Source organism: Pristiophorus japonicus, unplaced genomic scaffold, assembly GCF_044704955.1.
Source record: "Pristiophorus japonicus isolate sPriJap1 unplaced genomic scaffold, sPriJap1.hap1 HAP1_SCAFFOLD_109, whole genome shotgun sequence".
NCBI classification, from domain to species: domain Eukaryota; kingdom Metazoa; phylum Chordata; class Chondrichthyes; family Pristiophoridae; genus Pristiophorus; species Pristiophorus japonicus.
In genome coordinates, this window is record NW_027250745.1 from 2,028,520 (window position 1) to 2,053,440 (window position 24,921).

The 24,921-nt window shown below is 43.3% G+C and overlaps 1 non-coding gene across 1 annotated transcript; it reads right to left on the reverse strand.

The window, feature by feature from the left end:
• Window positions 1-1,252: 1,252 nt before the first annotated feature.
• trnav-aac (transfer RNA valine (anticodon AAC)) lies at window positions 1,253-1,325 on the reverse strand. Its single transcript has one exon. It is a non-coding gene; the product is annotated as a tRNA-Val (tRNA).
• Between the last annotated feature and the right edge of the window lie 23,596 nt (window positions 1,326-24,921).

Below are 24,921 nucleotides of genomic sequence, written 5' to 3' on the forward strand. Positions count from 1 at the left end.
CGAAATATAGAAGAACAAAGAGAACTCGGATTGCATGTCCACAGATCCCTAAAGGTAGCTGACCAGAAGGCATACGGAATGGTTGCATTTTTTGGCAGAGGCAAGGAACAGAACAGTAAGTGGGGTATGTAAGAACTGTATAAAATTCTGGTTCGGCAATAGCTGGAGTACTGCGTGCAGTTTTGGTCACCGCATTGAGGGAAGGATGTGATTGTGCTGGAGAGGGTACAGAGGAGATTTACATAGATGTTGCCGGGAGTGGAGCAACATTGCTATGAGGACAAGATTGGATAGACTGGGTTTGTATTCCTTGGAACAGAGGAGGCTGCTGGGCGACAGGTAAGTTGTTTAAAATTAGAAGGGGCGTAGTTATTGTTGATTAAAAGAACCTATTTCCCATATTAGAGGTGTCAACAACCATGGGGTACAAATTAATAGTAATTAGTATAAGGGTTAAAGGAGATTTGAAAGGAACATTCTTCATCCAGATGTTTGTGGGGGTCTGGGACTCACTGCCTGAAAGAATGGTGGAGGCAGAACCCCTCACCACATTTAAAATGTTCTTGGATGTTCACTTGAAATGCTGTAAGGTGCAGGGTTACACGCCTGAAACTGAACATTTGTTGGCCGGTGCAGATACGAGAAGCCGAAAGGACTCTTTCCAAGCTGTAGACTTCTATGATTGTATAATTATCAGTTAGCATTATTTCATGATAGAAAACGAGACGATCAGCTAATTAATGGTGTTTCCAGTGAAAAAATGTTCGTACATGCTGGGCTCGAACTCAGAAACCTGAGATTAAGAGTTTTATGCGGCGACTGTTCCGTGTACGGGGAGCTTTTAATTCGAATGGTTGCGTTTTGTAGCCCAGTGAAGGGGCTGATTGGCCAGTGCGGGACCTGAATGTTGTGGAATGTCACGCACTCACTCACTCTGGAGCTGGGGAAGAGCGATTAGTCGATGGGTTTGTTTGTGGCTTCGATTTTCGATGCGGCGTGGCAGGATCCTTTAATAATCTCTCACACTGAAATGAATGCATGGAATGTGCAGCTTTGAGATGAGGTTTCTCCACCGTCAAGGCTGCAAGCGGGAGGGAGTGAGAAACACTGTGCAGAGCTTGAGTATGTACATAACTGTGCAGATAAATCAGCAAATGCAACAGTGTCATGAGACACTGCATTCTGTTAATATTGAAACACGAATATGAATTATTCAATGTGTGACAATCATGAATGGAACACGTTTGCAAAATGTTTCCGACCGGTTTCGAACCGAGAACCTTTCGTATGTTAGGCGAATGTGATAACCACTACACTACGGAAACGATGTGGTAGCAATCAGTGTTGGGAACATAACCAGAGCTTTAAGCTCAACAGCAGGAATACACTTTAGGAGCTTCCGTAATGAGAACAGAATTACGGTGCTTTATTTAGCAAGGTTTTGAGTGTGGCAGGAATTGATCCTGTGTTTCTCAGATTTTTTACATAGTAACAAGAGTGGCCATTCCTCAGGAAGTGGTCAGAATATGGAATACACTACTTAAAAGGGCGGTGGAAGCAGACTCAATCTTATCTTTGAAAACGGAGTTGGATAAGTATCGAACTAATAAAATTGCGCAGCTGTGGGTAAATAACGGGGGTGTGGGACGAGTTGCGTGTTGGCATGGCCTCGACGGGCCGAATGGCTTTTTTCCTTGCTGTAACCATTCCCTTATTCTGTGATTCTATAAGTTAGTGGCGCATTTAATAATGTGCATGGAAGTTGAATATTGCAAAGGGAAATGGATTGAGTCGGCACCACAAGAGGCATCTGATTCAGAAGATTCGGGCGCGCGAAAAGTCGTGTTTAATTACTTTAAATGCATCATTTTTGTTTTGTGAATTTTCGGTCAGAGAAATGTTTGGGGAAGGAATTTTTTGCTGAAAGGGACTCAGCAGATATTCTTCCTTCTGGACGTTGGCGTCATATTATTTCTCGATGTTATTCTTCCAGAATGTATATTTTCTTTGCTGTTTCACAATAACCAGTCCCTTGCTCATCAGTCCTTCTCACTTTATCCCAAGTCTCATGTATTGTTAACAGAAATGAACATTTTGAAGCAGACCACTAAAGCACAGTGTCTAAAATGGTTTATGGGGTAAATTGCGGAGCACAGGGAAATTATTTTATTGAGGACTCTCCTTCAGTTAACATTTCTTTAGTTGTGCAAATGAAGATCATCAGTTAATTAATGATGTTTTCCCGTGAAAGCAGAATAACATTGAACGATGATACATTCTCAACATTTCGAAAGGCACTGGTTAATCAGGACAGTCCGCACGATTTGTTAAGGAATGGTCGCGTTTGACTAACTTGAATGCATTTTTGGAGGAGGTCACCAGGTGGGTCGATCAGTAGCGCATACGATGTCGTCTACATGGATTTTATTAATGCTTTCGCTAAGGTCCCACATGGCAGAATGGTGATGAATGTAAAAGCCCATGGGATCCAGGGCGAAGTGGCAAATTGGATTCAAAATTAGTTCAGATGCAGGAAGCAAATGTTAAAGTTTGATGGGAGTTTATTTGCATGGAAGGATATTTTCAGTGGGGTTCCACAGTTTTCAGTGCTGGGTCCATTGCTTTTTGTGGTATTTTTCAATGATCTAAACTTGAATAAAGGGGTTATGATTAAGAAGTTTTCAGGTGATAGTAAAATAGGCCGTGTTGGTGATAAAGAAGAAGATAGCTGGAGACTGCAGTAAGATAACAATCAACTGGTAAGTTGGGCAGAACAGTAGCAAATTTAATTTAATCCAGAGAGGTGAGAGATTGTGCATTTGTGGAGGGCTAACAACGAAAGGGAATACACATCGACTGTTGGACATTGAGAAGTGTCGAGGAACAAAGGGACCTGTCAATAAATGTCCACAGATCCCAGAATGCAGCTGGCTATTTGGATAAGTTGATTAAGAAGGCCGACAGAATGGTTGCATTTATGAGAAAAGTCATGGAATCGAAGAGCAAGTGGGTTATGTCTGAAAAGTGCAAAGTTCTTGTTAGCCTACAGCTGGACTACTGTGTGCAGTTCTACTCACCGTATTGGAGGAAGGACGTGATTGCGCTGAAGATGGTATGAAGGAGATTTATGTAGAATGTTGCCGGGACTGGAGCAACTTTACTATGAGGAGATTGGATAGGCTGGGTTTGGTTTCCTTGGAACAGAGGAGGCTGATGGGCGACAGCATTGTGGTGTGAAAATTAGGAGGGGCCTAAATATTGTTGATTAAAAGGGCCTACTTGTCGTAGGTGAGTGGTCAACAACCAGGGGACATAAATTAAAAGTAATTCGTATCAGAGTTAAAGGGGATTTGAAGCGAACAGTCTTCATGCAGATGTTTGTCGGGGTCTGCAACTCACTGCATGAAAGCATGGTGGCGGGAGAACCCCTCACCGCATTAATAAAGTACTTGGATGTGCACTTGAAATGCCGTAAGGTGCAGGGTTACAAACCGAAAACTTGACATTTGTTCGCCGGTGCAGATACGATGGGCCGAAATGCACTCCTTCCATGGTGTAATCTTCAATGATTGTATAATTATAGGTTAGCCTTACTTTCATGATGCAAAACGAGGCGATCAGCTAATTAGTTGTGTTTCCAGTGAAAACATATTCGTGTAAGCTGGGGCTCAAACTCAGGTACCTGAGATTAAGAATCTTATGACGTTACTGTTCGGTGTACGGGAAGCTTTAGCTCGAACCATGGCATGTTATAGCCCACTGATGGGCGGTAAACCAGTGTTGATGCAGCATTCGTCGCTTTCCGCCGGCAGCGGCTGATTGGAGATGCGGGACCGGAATGTTGAGGCTTATCCCCCCCTCACTCACTCAGGAGCTGGGGATGAGCGATTAGTCGATGGGTTTGATTGTGGCATTGTTTTTCTGTTGTGAAGCGAGCAGGTGCGGCAGGATCCTTTAAATATCTCTCATGCTGAACGGAGGGCAGGGAATGTGTAGTTTTGAGATGGGGTTTCTCCACCGTCAGGGCTGGAAACGCGAGGGAGTGAGAAAAACTATGTAGAGTTTAAGTGTGTACAGAATTGTACAGAGAAATCAACAAATGCAAAAGCGTCATGAGACAATGCACTCTGTTAACCACGAATATGAATTATTTAATTTATTCCAATCATTAATTGAACACGTTTGCAAAATGTTTCCGCTCGGTTTCGCATCGGGGATCTTTTATGTGTTAGGCAAACGTGATAACCACAACACTACGGAAAAATTGTGGCAAAAGCCATCTTGGGAACATAAGCAGAGCTTTAACCTCAACAGCTGGACTACACTCCAGGAGCTTGCGTTCCAAGAATAGAATGATGGTGCTTTATTTAACAAGGTTGTGAGTGTAGCAGCAATTGATCCTGTGTTTCTCAGACTTTATAGATGGGAACTGACGGAGGCCATTTCGCAGCAAGCAGTTAGAATCTAAAATACAATATTTTAAAGTTGGTGGAGGCTGATTTAATCTTATCTTTCAAAAGGCAGTTGGATAAGGATCTGAAGGAAAAAAAATGCACAGCTGCAGGTAACTGATGGAGGAGTGGCACCAGTTGAGAGTTGACATGGGCTCGATGGGCCGAATGGCCTTCTTCCATGCTGCAAACATTGCCTTATTCCATGATAATATAAGTTAGTGGCACATTTAATAGTGTGCATGGAAGCGCAATATTGCAAAGAGACATGTATTGTGTTGGCACCACGAGAGGCATTTGATTCAGAAGATTCGGCTGCGTGAAAATTCGGGTTTTATGACTATGAAAGCAACATTTTTTTTTTGTGAAGTTTCGGTCAGAGAAATTTTTCTGAAAGTAATTGTTGGCAGAAAGGGAATCAGCATTTCATCTTCTTTCGGCCTTTCAGCGTCACATTTCTTTTCCAACTTATTGTGGTCTTAACACAGATGAGACTGCACACAGGGAGCTTAAAGTAACAGTGATCTCAACCTTTATTAAGACACTCTAAAGTGAGGAACAGGCCTTCGGGGACGGACTATATACAGTGCTCCCAAGGGATGCTGGGATCACTTGGGTCTTCAGGGGATGCACTCCCTGGTGTCGGAACATGGAAGTGCATGCTTTATAGATACAAAGCATCACTTCCCCCAAAGTCAAAGGGAAAAATATTTAGAAGGTGAGGCGGTCGGGAGCCTATCTTTCTCTGGGTCACCGTCTCGGTACAAATGTCTGTTCTGGTGCGTTAGCTGTGCCCTCGCTCGGTTGGTGTGTTGTTGGCCCTGCAGGGCTGCTGGGTGAGCCTGGCCGAGCTGGGATGTTGGGCGTGATGGGTTCGTTTTTATAGTCCGGGGTGGTTTCGTTGATCATTTGGGTTTGTGTTGTGGGCTCGAAATAGGTGGTGTCTGCTGTGGGTTGTACAGGGCAGTCTGCGAACCGCAGCCTCATTTGGTCCAGGTGATTTCTGCAATTTGTCCATTGTCTCGTTTGAATACAAACTCCCTACTCCCTTCATTAACTATCACCGTGCCAGCGGTCCACTTGGGACAATGTCCATTATTTAGCACATACACAGAGTGATTCAAAACTATTTCCCATGACACAGTGGCGCGATCATCGCTTACATTTTGTTGCTGCCGCCTGCTCTATACCTGATCATGTCCGTTGGGGTGAACCAACGAGAATCTCGTTTTAAGTGTCCTTTTCATGAGTAGCTCAGCCGGGGGCATCCCTGTGAAGGAGTGTGTCTCGTGCCATAGCTGAGCAGTACTCGGGATCGGCACGTTTGGAGTGAGGCTTCTGTGACTCGTTTAAGGCTCTGTTTGATTGTTTGTACGGGCCGCTCTGCCTGCCCATTGTAGGCTGGTTTAAGCGGGTCCGACGTGACATGTTTGATCCCATTTCAGGTCATGAATTCTTTAAATTCGGCACTGGTGAAACAGGGCCCGTTGTATCTGACCAGTATGTCAGGCAGGCCGTGGGTGGCAAACATGATCTTCAGGCTTTCAATGGTGGTGGTGGTGGTGTTTCCCGACATAATTTCACATTCAGGCCTCACACACGGAGCGCAGTGTAGGCAATGTATGATTGAGTGTGATAGTATTCACCCTGATCAGAAGCCTCACATAGGGAGCCCAGCGTAGACAGTGTCTGAATGAGTGTGTTAATCTTCACCATGATCACAGGCCGCACACAGGGAGCCCAGTGTAGACAGTGTGTGAGTGAGTGTGTTAATATTCACCCTGATCACAGGCCTCACACAGGGAGCCCAGTGTAGACAAGGTTTGTGTTAGTGTGTTAATATTCACCCTGATCAAAAGCCTCATTCATGGAGGCCAGTGTAGAACGTGTGTGAGTGAGTGTGTTAATATGTACTCTGATCACAGGCCTTCGGTTGCCAAGCTGTAGAACTCCCTGCAGAAACCTCTCCATCTCTGCACTTCTCCATCATCCTTCAAGACGCTCCTTAAAATCTACCTCTTTAATGAAGCTTTCAGTCACTTGCCCTAATTTTTCCTGATATGTCTCGGTGTCAAATGTTTTGTTTCATCACACCACTGTGAAGCGCCTTGGGATCATGCACTCTGATAAAGGCGCCAAGTAAATAAAAGTTATTGTGGTTTTGAAATCTGACCTTCTTGAAATGTACCCTGGAGCTTTATTTGATGTTTATTATGGGCTCATTAACCTACTTCGCTGCATATAGTGATATGTGTATCTGCACCTCTCTTCTCCTCTACCCCATTCAGTAAAGGCAACTTGTCTAATTAATCGCCTGACACACAATTGTTCATTTAGGAATTTGTCCCAACTGGCCATCTCATGAGTCAACTGTGCGAGTGTAAATGTGTCTCTGGGTAAAGGCGTGCCAGGCTAACTGTAGGTTTATGTGAGTGTGAATGTGTGTATGAGTGGGTGATTTTGTTTCTGCGTAAATGTTTGTGTTATTGTGAGTAAGTGTTTCAGTGTTGTCTGAGTAAGTGTGTGTGTGTGTGTGCAAGTATGTGAGTGTGTATTTATGTCTCTGGTTAAGCGTATGTGAGTGTGCGTGTGTTTTTGTGTGTGAATCTGTGAGTGTGTGAAGGAATTAATGTGTGTGTGGGTAAGCATGTAAGAGTATGAGTGTGTTATTGTGTGTGACTTTCTATCTGGGTAAGTGTGTGTGCATTTGTGTGAGTGCGTACGTGTGCGTCTGGGTAAGTGAGTGTGTGTGTGTTATTATGCACGAGTGTATGGGAATGTGTCTCAGTAAATGTGTGTGTGGGTAATTGCTGCACAACAGTCATCATACGTTAAAAAAATTCATGCACAGGCATCTTCCATCCTTGAAGATTTTGTTCGGACGTGGAATTTTAGTTCCTTCATTGAAGCACCTGTGAACGTTTTGACGTGGAAGCAAATCATCCTCAATTCGAGTGATTGCCTATGATGGATGGACTGTGTGTATAAGTGAGTGCGTGTGTGTGTGTAAATATGTGAATGTTTAAGTGTGTGTCTGGGTAAGTGTGTGTGAGTGTGAGTGTATTATTGTGTGTGAATGTGTGCCTGGGTAAGTGTGTGTGTGAGCAAGTGTGTGTGACTGTGTAAGTCTGCGAGAATGTAAATGTGTGAATGCGTGTCAGTGTAAGTGTGTGAGTCTGTGAGTTGTAAGTCTGTGAGTGTGAATGTGCGTGGGTGAAAGTGCATGCCTGGGTAAGTGTGTGACTGCTGACATCTGTGAGTGTGTGAGTGTATGAGTGCATAAGCATGTGAGCGTGTAAGCGCGTGCTTGGGCAAGTGTGTGCATGTGTAAATGTATTAATGTGTGAGAGTGTGTCTGGCTAAAAGTGTGAGTGTGTAAGTCTGTGAGTGTAAGTGCGTGCGTGTGTAATTGTGTGTCTGGCTAAAAGAGTCAGTTTGTAAGTCCCTGAATGTATGAGTGCGTAAATGTGCACATGTGTGCCTGGGTAAGTGTTTGAGTGTGTACGTGTATGAATATGTGAATCTGTAAGTGTGTGGGAGTGTCTGTGTGTGCGCATGTGTGTGCGTGATTGTGTATCTTTGAGTATATGCGTGAGTAAGTGCGTGAGTGTGTAAGAGAGTGATTATATACGTCTGTGCCTGGGTGTGTGGGTGATTAAGTGCGTGTTCGTGAATGTGTAAGTTTGGAAGCGTGTGTCTGTGTGTGTGTGTAAGTCTGTGAGTGTGTAAGTGTGTGTAAGTGTGTGTGTATTTGTGTGTGTGTGAGGGTGTGTGTGAGTGTGTGTGTGAGTGTCTGCGTTTGAGTGTGTGTTCGTAACCGTGTGTCTGGTTAAGTGTGCGAGTGTGTAATGTATGTCTGGGTATATGTTTGAGTGTGTATGTCTGTAAGATTGTGCCTGAGTGTGTGTGTGTGTGTGTGTGTAAGTTTCTGTGTGTGAGTGTGTGTGTGTGAATGAGTGGCTGTGTGCATGACTGTGTGTCAGTGCGTGTCTGTCTGTAAATGTGTATGTGAGTTGCTGTCTGTGTGCGGGCGGCGTTCAAGGCATCACGCACAAAGGCGCTGGTGGCCCAGACTAGATTCGGTACCTTGGACATTTTATCAGTCAGGGCAAGAAATACATGACAGAGGAAAGACGGATGGCTATTGAAGACATGCCTCAGTCCCAGAATGTCAAAGGAGTAAGAAGGTATTAGGACATTTTAATTATAGTCGGAATGTTCACACAATAATAGCGGAACCCATACAGAAATTAATTAAATGGACCGGGGGACCCCTACATCTGATAGATTGCGGACCGGAGCAGGACGAGGCATGAAGTGAACTGAAAGAGATCTGATGTCGTCCCCCGCCCTAGGATTGCTTGATCCCAATAAACATTTCCAACTACATTGTGATCAGGATGATGGAGCTATTCTGCCGGGGTAGTGCAGGTACATGGGAGCCAGCAGGGACCTATAGCCTACTAATCGAGGAAGAACGACCCAGTGGTCAGTAGAATGCTTCGATGTGTGGCCGCCTTGGACTGTGCGACTTGACCGTTAAAGTAAGCCAACCAGCAGTGATGATGGGACAGTTGACTTTGCACCCACAACATACCCTTGTAGAACTACTAAATACTAGAAAGCTGCGGTCGATCTCAGACAGCCGAAAAGCTAAGGGGTAGGTGGTATTCCTGCCCAAAGAGAAGTCACTAATAATAAAAAAGCATAATGCAATTAACCTCGCTACCGGGGTGCTGACAGAAGGAGAGGAACATAGCTCTAGGGACCAAGTAGAGGAGGAAACGCATAGCGGGGTTAAGGAAGAGCCATTGGACAATCCTGATGAGTCTTACAACATGGATGGATGCAGAAAATACATTGATGGAGAACCCCATACTTGCTCGGCAGTGGTAACACAGGAGGTAGAGAAAATAATGGTAGGAACGCTCCCAGGAGACGAGTCACCTCAAGTGGCAGATCTGGTATAAAAGCTCTCGAGTCAGCGAAATGAAAGTGAGTAAACAAATATGCAGATAATCAATTTGCTTTTGTTGTGGTTCACCACTATATGGCAGCCTGGTCACGACGAGGGTATGTGACATCTACTGGCGAAGTGGTAAAAGAAGTCGCAAAAAGTCGAGTGAAACCAGCAAAGGAACCAATGGGAGCAGCGTCAATAAAGGTAAAAGCACAAACAAAACTAACTAGTAAGGGCCAAAAGCAGCTGCAAGACCTACCCATCATCGGAATTAGGTTTGCAGACCTCGGAGCCTAACGAGTGGCAGGTGAACGGAAGCCAGAGCTAACATTTAAGGCTGAAATGCAAGCAATAAAGACAAAAGTGTTCAGACTGACATAAGTATAGCAAAGGTCCACCAGAGTGTCGAGCAGGAATAAAGACGTGAATGGAGTCCATCAAAAGGGTGTCATGTGAGTATGGGGTCCCCAGGAGCAAGTTGTGGCGCCATAATGCTGTGGGTAGCAGCTGCTAAAATTACATCACGCGATAACACACACCGGGAGAAGTAACATACTGTAACTGATCTCGCAGTACTGATGGTGGCCAGGAACGGGGAAGGATGTCGATAAATGTTGCCAAAGGTGCATTGCTTGTGCACAACATAATGTAGGCAGGGGATGCAAGGTCGCAATGGGACATCAGCCAAGGTCACAGGAACCTCGGGACAATTTACAGATATACTTCACCGGCCCCCTGCAAAAGTACAGGGGAAAAAGCTTTTGCCGGGTAATCATCAACCAATTCACACGGTGAGTGGAAGCCTTCACTACCAGGGACTACTCCACACAGACGGTAGCAAAGATCCTGGCAAGCGAGGTGATACCTCGGTGGGGAGTATCCCTACTGATAGATTCAGACAATGGGATACATTTCACGGGCAAATTAATGAAAGAAACATGTGCACTGCTGGGAATCAAACAGAGGTACCATATACAATATCATCACCAATGTTCGGGAATGGTGGAAAAATGAATAGGACTTTAAAACGACCCTTCCCAAAGCAATCCAGGAGACAGGCACGGGATGGACTGGTCTGTTTGCGGCAATTTTAATGCGGCTCAGAGCCACTCCAGGGCGAACCACGGGACTAACACCATATCAGCCGGTGATTGGATGGGATATGAGACTACCAGAGGACTTATGCAGAGGGACAGGTGAAGCAGGGCCAATTCAGGAAAGGTTGAGGCGGTTCTTGATCCAGCTTAAACAAGAGATGCAGGCTATGAATAAAGAAGTTAGAAGCAGACAGCAGATCAGAGACCTAGAAATTCAGAATGAGGGAATGAGACCCGAAGCGCTACCTAACATAGGAGAACAGGTCATGATAAATTTGACAGGGATCCGAAAGGGAATGGAGCCCCGATGGATGGGGCTATACTCCACACTAATGACACGCAATACTTGTGTATGTCTACAGAAGCCCAATGGGAATATATGCAAACACTGGACACAGGTAAAACCATATGACACTAAACAATTCCCGTCTGTTTTAACCCATAGTGACGGTGCACCTGGTAACCACGCAAGCGTCCGATATGGAAGCAGGCCAGAACACAACGGATTGGACCTGTGGATAGTGCTGGTGGTGACTGGGTTAGTAGCCGCCATGACCTCCCAGTGCCGCAAGAGACACGTTTGGAAGGAAAAGGGCGTAGACGTTATTATATGTAGAAGGCCCACCTAGACGCAATTCTGTGAAACTGTACATTGAAAATAGGTGCAGGAGTAGGCCAATCATGTCCCGCCGGAATTAAATGTCATTTGTTTGATTTTTGATTTGACTGTCAACGGTGGACCTATTCGGCACCACGCTCTGCCAATTTTATTCTGATCACCCATAAGAATGAGAATGTTACCTTCAACTTCACATGGATGGCCGACGGTCCAGGGATGATCTATAAGCGAGATTGTGACGATACTCCCCAGAATATAAACACAATACTGAAAGAAGCCTGGAATACTAAAAAAACAGAGTATACCAATAGTACAAAGTGGAGAAAGGGAATGTTGGCAGACGAAGATTGGCTGTTGTGTAGGAATAATTGAGAGTTTGGCAGGAGGGGTACATGGCTCGTCATGATAAGAGGAAAATATCTCCGTCCGAACCAGGAATGGATGCCACAATTACAAATGCTGCACGATACGTGTCTGAGCACACAGATAGCCCCTTCAATAATAAATGCAACAATAAATATACAGTATCATCAATAGATGGTACCCAGGTAATGTAAGAACCTGGTTCTTGCCCTAAAGATAACCAAAGCTCACAATCGGCCAAATGTACTAGATAGAGTACTAGAACGCTTAGGAACGGGATTAGCAGTATTAAATTCAATGGATATCGAAACGCTGCTGAATAAAATACAGAAAGCGTGACTATTGTCTAACGATGCCATAAGGCTGTCAGATGTGCGGCAAGAACACTTTCAGGCCAATAGCCTGCGGGGATGGCTCTCAGACAAAATGAATTGGGAGTGGTCGAACAATACTAACTGGGAACAGCAAAATGTATCGACCAATTTAATGCGTAAGCCAATGAGACTCACTGCCTTAAAATGGGCCTGATCAGCGAAGGACAACGGGCTGAATTAGAAAGGATAGCATTCACTGGAAATGCCCGACGATGGGCCAAACTGTTTCAGTTTGACCACCGAAAGCTAACACTCAGGCCATATATGAAGCATGCGAGATGTGATGAAGAGGGATGCAATATGACTATATTGTTAGCTAATGTTGCTAACAGTCAGATATGGTGCGCGTTTGTGGTCCTACCTCAGCTATTCGGTAAAATCTTATGGAAGCCACAGTTTTAAGGAAAATGGATCGACCCGAATAATAAAACACACGAAGTGAAGGAATGTATAAAGTGGCCATTCGGGCAAGTATGCCCACTACATACACCAGTGGTGGAACCATTCATCATCGAAGGCACAACAGGGGCTTGTGAATAGCAGCTGCATCCATTAAATGATACCGTAATCGATGAAATCGGAAAGAATAAATAAGTGTAACCAATACCCACACGGTATATTTGTACGCAGATCGATTGGAACCCCCGGTAAATGAATGCCAGAAGGAAATGTATGTCATCTCCGACGGTAAAACAACCAAGTCCTACCAAATAGGAGAATGGAAAAACAATGCTCAACACAGGAGCAACAACGGACTGTCCGTACTACCACCAGGAGTGAACTTGAGAAAGTTAAGGACCTTCTTGGAGAAACTCATTCAGGTGACCAAGTACCTGGGAGAAGGAAGGGAACGGTTATTCAGACAAAAGGTCCTTATGAGTTACACAAAACAAGAAATTATCCGAGTGACGGAGGAACTAAATGACCCCACGGTTCATCACTGGTGGAACATTTTAAAGGGCTGGTCAGCTAAGGCCTACGTGGTCCACAAATTGATGTGGCACAGAATGGTAGTGGTAGGCATATGTATCATGATCCAACTGTAACTTATGTGCAACATTCGAGGGATACACAACCGCGTGGTTCAAGCCAAACAGGAAAAAGCCCTGTCAACTATGTAACGTGGGTGTGATAGGGAGGCGAATGACTATGTAACACATTAGGGAAACAACTAAGACCCCCGGGCTTAAGCTCCATATGTACAAAAATAAATATAAGTAACTAGCCAATAATTTCACGGAAATGGTCAGGGGTAGCATGTAAAGACTCCAATAAAAGAAACGAATTATGAGTGAACCAAAGGAAATGGAGTTGATCACCTTTTCCAGCAGATGGCTCAGAATATATATGGTCAGCTGATTATTTAGAAATAATCAGGGACCAACAGTAGGGACTGAAGTGGTAAATTACAATTCTTTATACTATTAATTAATTGGGCCTTTTTAAAATTAAGTTAACTAATTTGAAAATGGAACCCAACGACTGTGGTAAACATTTCAGAGAGAAGCAAATGTTCTAGTTCACAGACCAAGGCCTTGGGAGGCACGTACAGCGAGAGAAAACATAGAAACTGAAGCCACAACAAGATAAAGGTAGAATAGAAATGGACACTATAGCAAGTGTCCAGACTTACCAATTAAGGCATACGGAAGGCAGACAGAAGGAAGTGCTGAACCAATATATTAATCAATCATCATGTATTAATTATCACGTATTAATTCAACTTGTGTAATTACGTAATAACTTAATCTGAAAATACAAAAAGGGAGATGACTCCAGGCACATGTTTGAGCGTTATTTCACAGAATAGCTCAGCTGACTGCTTGTATCTGTGAATGTAAAGTAACAGCTTTTATCTTAAGGCGAACTGACTCCGAGAGGTGGTTTCAAGTTAACCGAACAGAAAGTACGAGCGAGGTCAGTGATGTATCTGGATGGGTAGTGACAGTATGAATGAGGCAGTGATGTATCTGGATGGGCATTGACAGTATTGCGAGGTCAGTGATGTATCTTGATGCGTAGTGACAGTATAAGTGAGGTCAGTGATGTAACTGGATGGGTAGTGACAGTATGAATGAGGTCAGTGATGTATCTGGATGGGTAGTGACAGTATGAGCGAGGTCACTGATGTATCTGGATGTCTCGTGACAGTGTGAGTGAGCGCAGTGAATATCTGGATGTGTAGTGACAGTATGAGTGAGGTCAGTGATGCACCTGGATGGATAGAGAAAGTTTCATTGTAATCTGTGTTGTATTTAGAAGGGTAGTGAACGTATGGATGAGGTCAGTAATGTACCTAGATGGGAAGTGACAGCATGAGTGAGGTCAGTGATGTATCTGGATGCGCAGCAACAGTATGAGTGAGGTCAGTAATGTATCTCGATGGGCAGTGACAGTATGAGTGAGGTCAGTGATGTAACTTGAGGGGTAGTGACATTATGAGTGATGTAAATGCGGTGCTTTGAAGTTGGTGACGGTATGAGTGAGGCCAGTGGTGTAACTGGATTGGTAGTGACAATATGAGTGAGGTGACTGATGTACCTGGATGGGTAGTGACCGTTTCATTGAGGTCACTTATGTATCTAGATTGGTAGAGGCAGCATGAGTGTGGTCAGAGATATATATGGATGGGTACTGACAGTATGAGTGAGACCAGTGTTGTAACTTGAAGGGTAGTGACAGTATGAGTTAGGCCAATAAGGTATAAAGGTGCGGTTGACAGTATGAGTGAGGTCAGAGATGGATCTGGATGGGTGTTGAGAGTATGAGTGAGGTGAGTGATGGATTCGGATGGGCAGTGACAGTATGAGTGAGGTCAGTGATGTACCTCGATGGATAGTGAGAGTATGAGTGAGGTCAGTGATGTATCTGGATGGGCAGTGACAGTATGAGTGAGGTCAGTGATGTATCTGGATGGGTATTGAGAGTATGAGTGAGGTCAGTGATGGATTCGGATCGGCAGTGACAGTATGAGTGAGGTTAGTGATGTATCTGGGTGGTTAGTGACAGTATGTGTAAGGTTAGTGATGCAGCTGGATGTGTAGTAAAAGTATGAGTGAGGTCAGTGATGAATGTGGATGGGCAGTGACAGTGTGAGAAAGGTCAGTGATGAACCTGGGTGGGTAATGACAGTATGAGTAAGGTTAGTGATGCACCTGGATGTGTAATAACTATATGAGTGAGGTCAGTGATGTATCTGGATCGGTAGTAACAGTATGAGTGAGGTCAGTGATGTATCTGGATGTATTTTGAGATTACGCTTGAGAGCAACGATAAACATTGAATGGTCTGCAACTGTTCATATTTTGTCAGTGATATATCCAAATAGCCACCAAATCTTACCGCATCTTCTATGTGAAGCGATGATTTCTGTTTTTGGTGTTGCAAATTCCAGTGAGTCTTTCAGATTTGATCACCATATTAGTGCCAGTCGCTTGCACACAGCAGCATCAGAAATTATTCGCGGTCATGTTTATTAAACAACTGAATTTATTTAAGTACAGATATCGAGAAGGGGCAATCAGTTTCACCCAAAGATCAGTTTCAGAACAAACCACATTTGCTAAAATAGCATGATCGTTAAATCGAACTGTAACAGATAATGTTCGTTGTGATCTGACTTGCTCCATGGAGCATGGACCGTCTTGAGTGTACAATGATCATTATGACGTACTGTCCCAGTGAATGTTCGTTATAAACTGATTTGCACCATGGTTCAAGGACGGAACTCGTAAATTGGAAGGACAGTCGCTGAAATGGCAGGAACAATTTATTACCGAAATTCCCAAAAACCTCTCTGAAAATCTGCCAGTGCTGTCACACTGAAGTTCCCACATGCGCTAAACTTCCCAGTAGTTACTGAAATAGGTGGATAGGCAAGGGCAAACGGTTAAAGCTCACATGACAGTGACAGGATCGGTCCAAGTCAACAATCGTACATCGTTGTCAGGAGTAAAAATAAAATGGGGAAGTGGCTGAACCGTGGCTGACATGGGAAATTAAGGATAGTGTTAAATCCAAGGAAGAGGCATATAAATTGGCCAGAAAAAGCAGCAAACCTGAGGACAGGGAGAATATTATAATTCAGAAGGGGAGGACAAAGGGTTTAATTAGGAGGGCGGAAATAGAGTATTTGTGGAAGCTTGATGGGAATATAAAAACTGAATGCAAAAGCATCCATAGATATGTGAAGAGAAAACGATTAGTGAAGGCAAACGTAGGTCCCTTGCAGTCGGATTCAGGTGAATTTATATCGGGGAGCAAAAAAATGGCGGACCAGTTGAACACATATTTTGGTTCTGTCTTCACGAAGGAAGTCACAAATAACGTTGCAGAAATACAAGGGGACAGAGGTTCCAGTGAGAAGGAGGAAGTGAAGCAAATGATTATTAGGTGGGGAATTGTGTTCGGAAATTGATGGGATTGAAGGCCGATAAATCCCAGGGGCCTGATTGTCTGCATCCCAGTGCACTTAAAGAAGTGGGCCTACAAATTGTGGATGCATTGGTGATCATTTTCCAACAGTCTAACGATTCTAGATCAGTTCCTATGGACTGGAGGGTACCTAATGTAATAACACTTTTTAAGAAAGGAGGGAGAGAGAAAACGGCTATTTATAGCCCGGTTAGCCTGACATCAGTAGTGGGGAAAATATTGGAATCAATTATTAAAGATGCAATAGCAGCGCATTTGGAAAGCAGTGACAGGAGTGGTCAAAGTCAGCATGGATATACGAAACGGAAATCATTGTTGACAAATCTTCTGCAATTTTTTGAGGATGTAACTGATAGAGTGACAATTTCGGACCAGTTCATGTGGTGCATTAGGACATTCAAAAGTTTTTTTAACAAGGTCCCACATAAGAGATTCTAGAGCAAAATTAAAGCACATGATATTGGGGGTAATGTACTGATGTGGATAGAGAACTGCTTGGCAGATAGGAAGTAGAGAGTCGGTTGAAAAGTGTTCTTTTCAGAATGGCAGGCAGTGACTAGTGGGGTGCCGCAGGGCTCAGTGCTGGGACACCCGCTGTTTACAATAAATATTGATGATTTAGATGAAGGAGTTGAGTGTAATATCTTCAAGTTTGCAGATGGCACAAATTTGGGTGTCAGTGTGAACTGTGAAGAGGAGAATAAGAGGCTGCAGGATGATTTGGACAGGTCAGGTGAGTGAGCAAACGCATGGCAGATGCAGTATAATGTGACTAATTGTGAGGATATCTACTTTGTGGCAAAAACACAGAGGCAGAATATTATCTGAATGGAGGCATAATAGTAAAAGGGGAGGTGCATTGGACCTGATTGTCATGGTACATCAGTCATTGAAAGTTGGCATGCTGGTACAGCAGGCGTTGAAGTACGCTAGTGGTATGTTGCCCTTCATAGATTGTGAATTTGAGTATAGGAGCAGGGAGGTCTTACTGCTGTTTACAGGGCCTTAGTGAGGCCTCACTTGGGATATTGTGTTCAGTTTACGTCTTCTAATCTGAGGAAAGAAGTTCTTGCTATTGAGGAAGTGCAGCGAAGGTTCACCAGACTAATTCCCGGGATGGCAGGACTAACATATGACGAGAGATTGGATCGACTGGGCCTGTATTCACTGGAGTTTAGAAGGATGAGAGGGGATCTCATAGAATCAAATAAAATTCTGATGGGCCTGGATAAGTTAGATGCAGGAAGAATGTTCCTGATATTTTGGAATTCCAGTCCCAGAGGACGAAGGATAAGGGGAAATCCATTTAGGACTGAGATGAGTAGAAGCCTCTTCACTCACAGAGTTGTTAACCTGTGGAATTCCCTACAGCAGAGAGTTGCTGATGCCAGTTCATTGGATATATTCAAGAGGGAGTTAGATATGGCCCTTATGACGAAAGATAACAAGGGGTATGGAGAGAAAGCAGAAAAGTGGCTTGAGGCGAATGTTCAGCCATGAACTTATTGAATGGTGGTGCAGACTCGAAGGGCCGAGGTGCCTAATCCTGAACCTATTTTCTACGTTCCATGTTTCGATATTTGGAGCATCCTCCTTGCATAATTTCAAAACCACTCTAATTATATGCGTATATATTATACATCTTCTGTTTTATATGAAAAGTGCCGGACCAGAACGGGTTAATAACCCCCTGTGTAATCACTGTAATTAATACTACTTTGTATGGGACCTAATTATTGATATTAATTCCAGTCAGTTGAACGCAGCAGGTTCATTCAGTATACTTCTCCAACTTTATTATTTTGGAATATATTTCGAACATATTTCAGATCTGCATGTTGCTCACGGCAATAAATCAATTCCTATCATTTAATCATTAAAATCCTGACTGTAAAGCACGAAGCGATGTTCATCTCACTCAGTGAGGTTGCATTGTGGGAATCGGGGTCACAGTGCAGGATTGAAGATGCAGACATTATGTGGGACTGTTGTAAGTCATAGCAGGACTTCCAAAACACAGCTACAGCTTCTCCCATTTTAAAATCAGCGTTCATAGTTTCACTGTTCATCTTTATAATTTCAGTCTAAAGTGCATCAATTTGGAAATCCCCATTCCTGCTAAAAAGACAGGAACCACACAACACAACAGTCCCTCATTGTGGGGAGGGAGATTGGGCTGAATGTTTGCCGACAACGGTGAACATCTGGATCATATTTTTTAATGCTCTGGTCCTGAGAGAAAACTGTCCAACACAAGATCACTTTGATATTTCAAACACGAAGAGGGATACTGAATTCCAGAATTAAACACGTCAGGTTACTGAGCCGGCCGTATATGGATGGGTAGCGTCACTATGAGAGAAGTCAGTGATAAATCTTGATGGATAGTGACAGTAGGCGTGAGGTCAGTGATGTACCTGGATCGGTAGTGACAGTATGAGTGAGGTCAGTGTATGTAACTGGATGGGTAGTGACAGTGTGACTGAGGTCAGTGATGTAACTGGATGTGCAGTGACAATATGAGTGAGGTCAGTGATGTATCTGGATGGGTAGTGACAATATGAGTGAGGTCAGTGATGTAACTGGATGGACAGTGAGAGTATGAGTGAGTCAGTGATGTAGCTGGATGGGCAGTGAGAGTATGAGTGAGGTCAGTAATGTATCTGACTGTGTCGGGACAGTATTAGTGAGGTCAGTGATGTATCTGGATGGGTCGTGTCAATAAGATTGTGGTCAGTGATGTACCTGGATGGGTAGTGGCAATATGAGCGTGGTCAGTGACGTATCTGGAAGGGTAGTTTCAATAGGAGTGAGGTCAGTGATGTACCTGGAAATGCATTGACAGAATGAGTGAGATCAGTGATGTATCTGCATAGGTAGTGACTTTATGAGTGAGGTCAGTGATGTATCTCGTTGGTTATTGGGGGTAATATACTTACGTGGATCGAGAACTTGTTGGCCGACAAGAAGCAGAGAGTCGGGATAAAAGGGTCCTTTTCAGAAAGGCAGGCAGTGACAAGTGGAGTGCCGCAGGGCTCAGTGCTGGTGCCACAGCTCTTTACAATATACATCAATGATTTGGATGATGGAATTGAGTGTAATATCTCCAGGTTTGCAAATGACATTAAACTGGGTGGCGGTATGAACTGTGAGGAGGACGCTAAGAGGCTGCAGGATGATTTGGACAGGTTAGGTGAGTGGGCAAATGCATGGCAGATACAGTTTAATGTGGATAAAGGTGAGGTTATCCACTTTGGGGGCAAAAACACGAAGGCAGAATATTATCTGAATGGTAGCAGATTAGGAAAAGGGAGGTGCTACGAGACCTGCGTGTCATGGTTCATCAGTCATTGAAAATTGGCATACAGGTACAGCAGGCAGTGAAGAAGGCAAATGATATGTTGGCCTTCATCGCTAGTGAATTTGAGTATAGGAGTAGGGAGACGTTACTGCAGGTGTACAGGGACTTGGTGAGGCTTCACCTGGAATATTGTGTTCAGTTTTGTTCAACTAATCTGAGGAAGAACGTTCTTGCTTTTGAGGGAGTGCAGCGAAGGCTCACCAGACTGATTCCCCCGAAAGCAGGACTTACATATGAGGAGAGACTGGATCGACTGGGCCTTTATACATTGGAATTTGGAAGGATGAGAGGGGATCTCATAGAAACATACAAGATTCTAACGGTACGGGACAGGTTAGATGCAAGTAGATTATTCCCTATGTTGGGGAAGTCCACAACCAGGGGACACAATCTTAGGATAAGGGGTAGACCATTTTGGACTGAGATGAGGAGAAACTTCTTCACTCAGAGGGTTTTGAAACTGTGGAATTCACTGGCGCAGAGAGTTGGTGATGCCAGTCCATTGGATATTTTGTAGAGGGAGTTAGATATGGCCCTTATGTCTAAGAGGATCGATGGGTATGGAGAGAAAGCAAGAAATGGGTACTGAGGTGAATAATCAGCCATGATCTTATTGAATGGCAGTGCAGGCTCGACGGATCGAATTGCCAACTCCAGCACCTATGTTCTATATTTCTTTGTATCTATTTTCGCAATGATATATGTTAGGCTAACTGGTCTCTAGTTTCTTATTTCAGTTTACCTCCTTTCATTAGTAGGGGCCTTATATTTCTGGTTTTCCAATCCGCTGGGACATATCCAGAATCCTGGGAATTTTGCTAGATTACAACCAATGCATCCACTATATTTGCAGCGACTTATTTTAATACCATAAGATGCAGACCGTCATGTCCAGGGGACATTTCTAACTTTAGTCCAATTCGTTTACCTGGTACGTTTCTCTAATGATAGTGTTTGTTCTAAGTTCCACCCTCCCAGTAGCTCCAGTATTATCAATTATTGGGATGCTTTTAGTGTCATCTAACATGATGAGCGATACCAAATTAATGTTGAAATCACTGCCATTTCTCTGCTTCCCATGTTTCAATAAATCACCCCTCATTCTTCTATACTCCAATGAGTACAGACCAAACCTGCTTAATCATTGTTCATAAGATAGCCCGTTCGTCTCAGGAATCAACCTCGTGCATCGCTTCTTTCACGATAATTTGAAACATAGAAACATAGAAAATAAGTGCAGGAGTAGACCATGCGGCCCATTCGAGCCTATCCCACCATTCAATAAGAACATGGCTGATCATTCCCTTTGAACCCCATTTTCTTCCCTTCATCGTTATAGATCATGAATGATAAACTCGTCACATCGAAATTTCGAAGTTTACCTTTGCTTGTGTTGGAGAATACATGGATATTGCAGATTGGTTACAAAAAATACCGTTTGTCATAACATAGTAATCGATTTCAGAGCCACATGAATAGGTTTATGCTGACCGACCCTCCTGGAAAATGATTAAACAATATATAGAATACAGTTACCCAATGAGCTTAAATGTTCTGCAATGGGTCCCTTCCAAACGACATTTCACATTTTGAGGTTGTAATTATTTATGATTGAGCTCCTTGCAGCAGTGAAGAATTTGAGCCATGTGTGCATTCTGTTACTAACAGTAAAACTGATATTAGAATGCCTAAATGATTCCTGTTACCTAAAGAAAGAAAGCAAGATTTTCTATCATTTCTTCTGAACTGGAATTGTTTTGTCCTAGAATTTCTGTTCCTGAGTTTTGTTCCAATACAGTGCAGAAATATCCTGTCGATGAGTTTATTGGCATACCTGTCTACACAGTCCAAATGAAGCCAGCACTACTCTTGCCATGATAACTATTATACATTACATTTGAACCCTATCCTTCTCATATTTAAGGTGCCATTCTCGAAGAAAGGTGAGGCCGGGAAATAGCAGAATGTGGGAATCCCTGCGATGGAATTGGCAGATTGTAGGATCCGAAAGAAAGAAAGGAAACCAGGATAGGGCGGCCACGATGAGGAGTAGCGCAGGAAGAATTGAATGCATAAAAGAGGGAGGCAGCATCAGTTGAATTAATACAATATCTAACCTATTTTATTTTGAGCTTTTTAATATGGATTGGTGAAATTATATTCACAACATCACCAGCAACAAGATGGAATTCGACAGCGCCTTCTATTTAGTGAAACATCCAAGGCGCTTCACAGGAGTATTATGAGATTGTAAAAAATTGACAGCGAGCCCCATAGGGAGAAATTAGGGCAGGTTACCAAAACCTTGGTAAAAGAGGTAGGATAGAAGATCAACTTGAACTAGAAAAGAAAGATATCGAGGCAGAGAGCTTTAGGGAGGGAATTCCAGAGCTTAGGGCCTAGGCAATAAAAGGCACGGCCAGCAATGGTTGAGTGATTATGCGCATGCTGCTTAAGAGGGCAGAATTAGAGGAGCGAAGCTATCGCGGGGCGTCGTGGGGCTGGAGGATATTACAGAAATAGGGAGGGGCGAGATCATGGAGCGATATGAAAGCAAGGATGCGAATTTTGAAATTCAGGCTTTGTTTAACCGGGAGCCAATGAAGGTCAATGAGTACAGGTGTGATGGGTGAGCGAGACTTGGTGCGATTTAGGACACCGGCAGTTGAGTTGTGGGTCACGTAGTTTACATAGGGTAGAATGTGCGAGATCAGCAGGAGCCTAGCGGTAACAAAGGCAAGAATGCGAGTTAACCGTGAATCAATAACATTGTAAATGTAAGGGATCCGTGTCAAAATGGAATTCCTGAAAATATTAAGATTCATTTCGCTTAACCTTAAATTGTTGATTATACATAAAAATAAACACAAATATTCTAACCTGAGCAAGAAAGAGTTCATGCATCGGTGGAGTGATCCGCATCTGAGTCCTCATTCAGGCCTTGCTCACATCCGGTGAATGACTCGAAAATTGGCGACATGGTTGGAAGCTGGAACACATCTCCATAAAGTAAAGTTTGAAAAGGGGAGATTGGTACAATAATGTGAGTGGTTTTGAGCTCATAAGAAGATATTTTTTCCAATGGCAGGAGGATAAGTAATCATAGGACATATATTTCAGGTAATTGGCAAAAGTGCCAGAGAGGAGATGAGGAGATATATGTTTACATGATGAACTTTTCTGATCGGGAATGCATTGCGGAACAGTCACATGGAAGCAGATTCGACAATGAAAACAATAATATCTTGCACATATACAGCTCCTTTCAAGGCCTGATGACGCCCTAAAGCGTTTACAGCCAATTAATTATATTTGAAGTATAGACACCGTTGTAATATAGGGACATGGCAGTCAATTTGTGCACTGCATGGTCTCACAAATAGCAATGAAGTAATGACCAGATAATTTGTTTTAGTGATGTTGTTTGAAGGATGAATATTGCACAGTACACTGTGGCGAACTCTACTGCTCGGCCTCGACATAGTGCTGTGAGATCTTTTATATCCATCTGAGCGAACAAACAAACCTCGTTTTAAAGTTCATTTCGAAAGACGGCACCACCAAATGTGCAGCGCACATTCAGTACTGCATTGAAGTGTCAGCACATATTTGGTGCCCATGTCTCTGTCGCGAGAGTTTAACCGACTTACCTTTTGAATCACAGGCGAGAGTTATACCACAGAGCCACTGCTGACTACTTTCTAAAAATAGTCATGTTCTAAAGGGAATTGGATATACACTTGAAAAGGAATGGATTGCTGGGATGAGACGAAAGAGCAACGGAGTTGGACAAATTGCATTCCTCTTACAAAGAGCCAGGATAGGTACGATAGAGCTTTCTAATTCTGTGAATCTACGTAGAATGCGTTACCCACGATCTTCCACCCATTAATTTCAATGGAATGAAAGCTGCTGAAGATCTTCCATAATTGTCTGATAAAGCACAAGCTGTGTGTGTGAGACTCCGGCCATGGTGCAGGTTTGGGAGATCCAATGCTGGAGTAGTCAATCGGAGAATAGCTAAGAAAGTATTAACGAGTGTGGATTAAAATGTACTTGTCCTTTTGGAAGATAATCGGAAGCATTATCTCTGGATAATATTGAGGATTATAAAAAAACCTTTTAAATTAGCCAACGAATATGGCGGTTAGACAGTAACGACTAGCAAAGGCCATGTGGTTAGGATTCGGAGGGCACACAAGTAAATCTTTGAGGAATGTATGTGTGAGCGGCAGTGATGAAGTGGGGTTTTTAATTGTCGTTATCGTGTTCAACCACATAAAATAGGAATCTGAAATCCAGGAACACAGACACTACGAAATAAAGGAATGGGGACCGACGGGAGTGAAGGTTACTGACACTGCAGAATGTTTCCTCAATTGTGCAAGACAGTGGCAGAAATAATGCCAGTGTTTAAAATAAGGCTAGGATAGATCGAGAGAGGGAGCACCTGGGAAACGAGCAATGTAAAAGGAAATTAGATTGTTTTGAGGGAATTTATTTCAACTTTAACTGAACTTCTAGAATTTCTGAAACACATCACCTGAAGTGTGGGGGAAATATAGTTGGAGTGCAAAGTTTGATTTTAATGACTCAGCGGACAAAGCTCCACATCTACTAAGGATGAGGAATTAGACGATGGGCTGGGAGACAGCTCGTTCCGAAATGAAAGTAGGTTAAGATAAAGATAGACAGCTTCGTAACTGATAAGGGATTAAGTTGTTATGGGGAGCGGACAGGGAAGTGGAACTGAATGCATTATCGGATCAACCATGATTATATTAAATGACAGAAAGACTCGAGGGACCGTATGGCCTACTCCTGTGCCTATTTCTTATGTTCTTATTTTCGTATATTCTTATTTTATCGAGAAATTGGAACCTGTAAGTGACGGGTGACGATTGAACTATTGGAATCTCCCTCCGTAACTATTTATCTTTAACGTTTTGTTTAAAAGATTCTCAATGGGGCGGAGGTTATCTTAGAAACAAATAGAAATGAAAATTATACCTACGTAAAAAAACATTACAAAAGCATAGATACTCTGCGGGAATATGCCAATTGACCCATTCTATCTCTGCTGAGTTCTTTGGTACAGCGATCAGAAATTATACACACTGTCCTCCTCTCTCTCTCTCCAGTAATTCATCTTCCTCTGCTTCAAATATTCATCGACCCTTCCCTTAACTATGTCCTAAGGCAACCCTTTAATGAAAAACTTTCGGCTAAACATCTGCTCATTCGCTTTTTGCCCACTTTGTG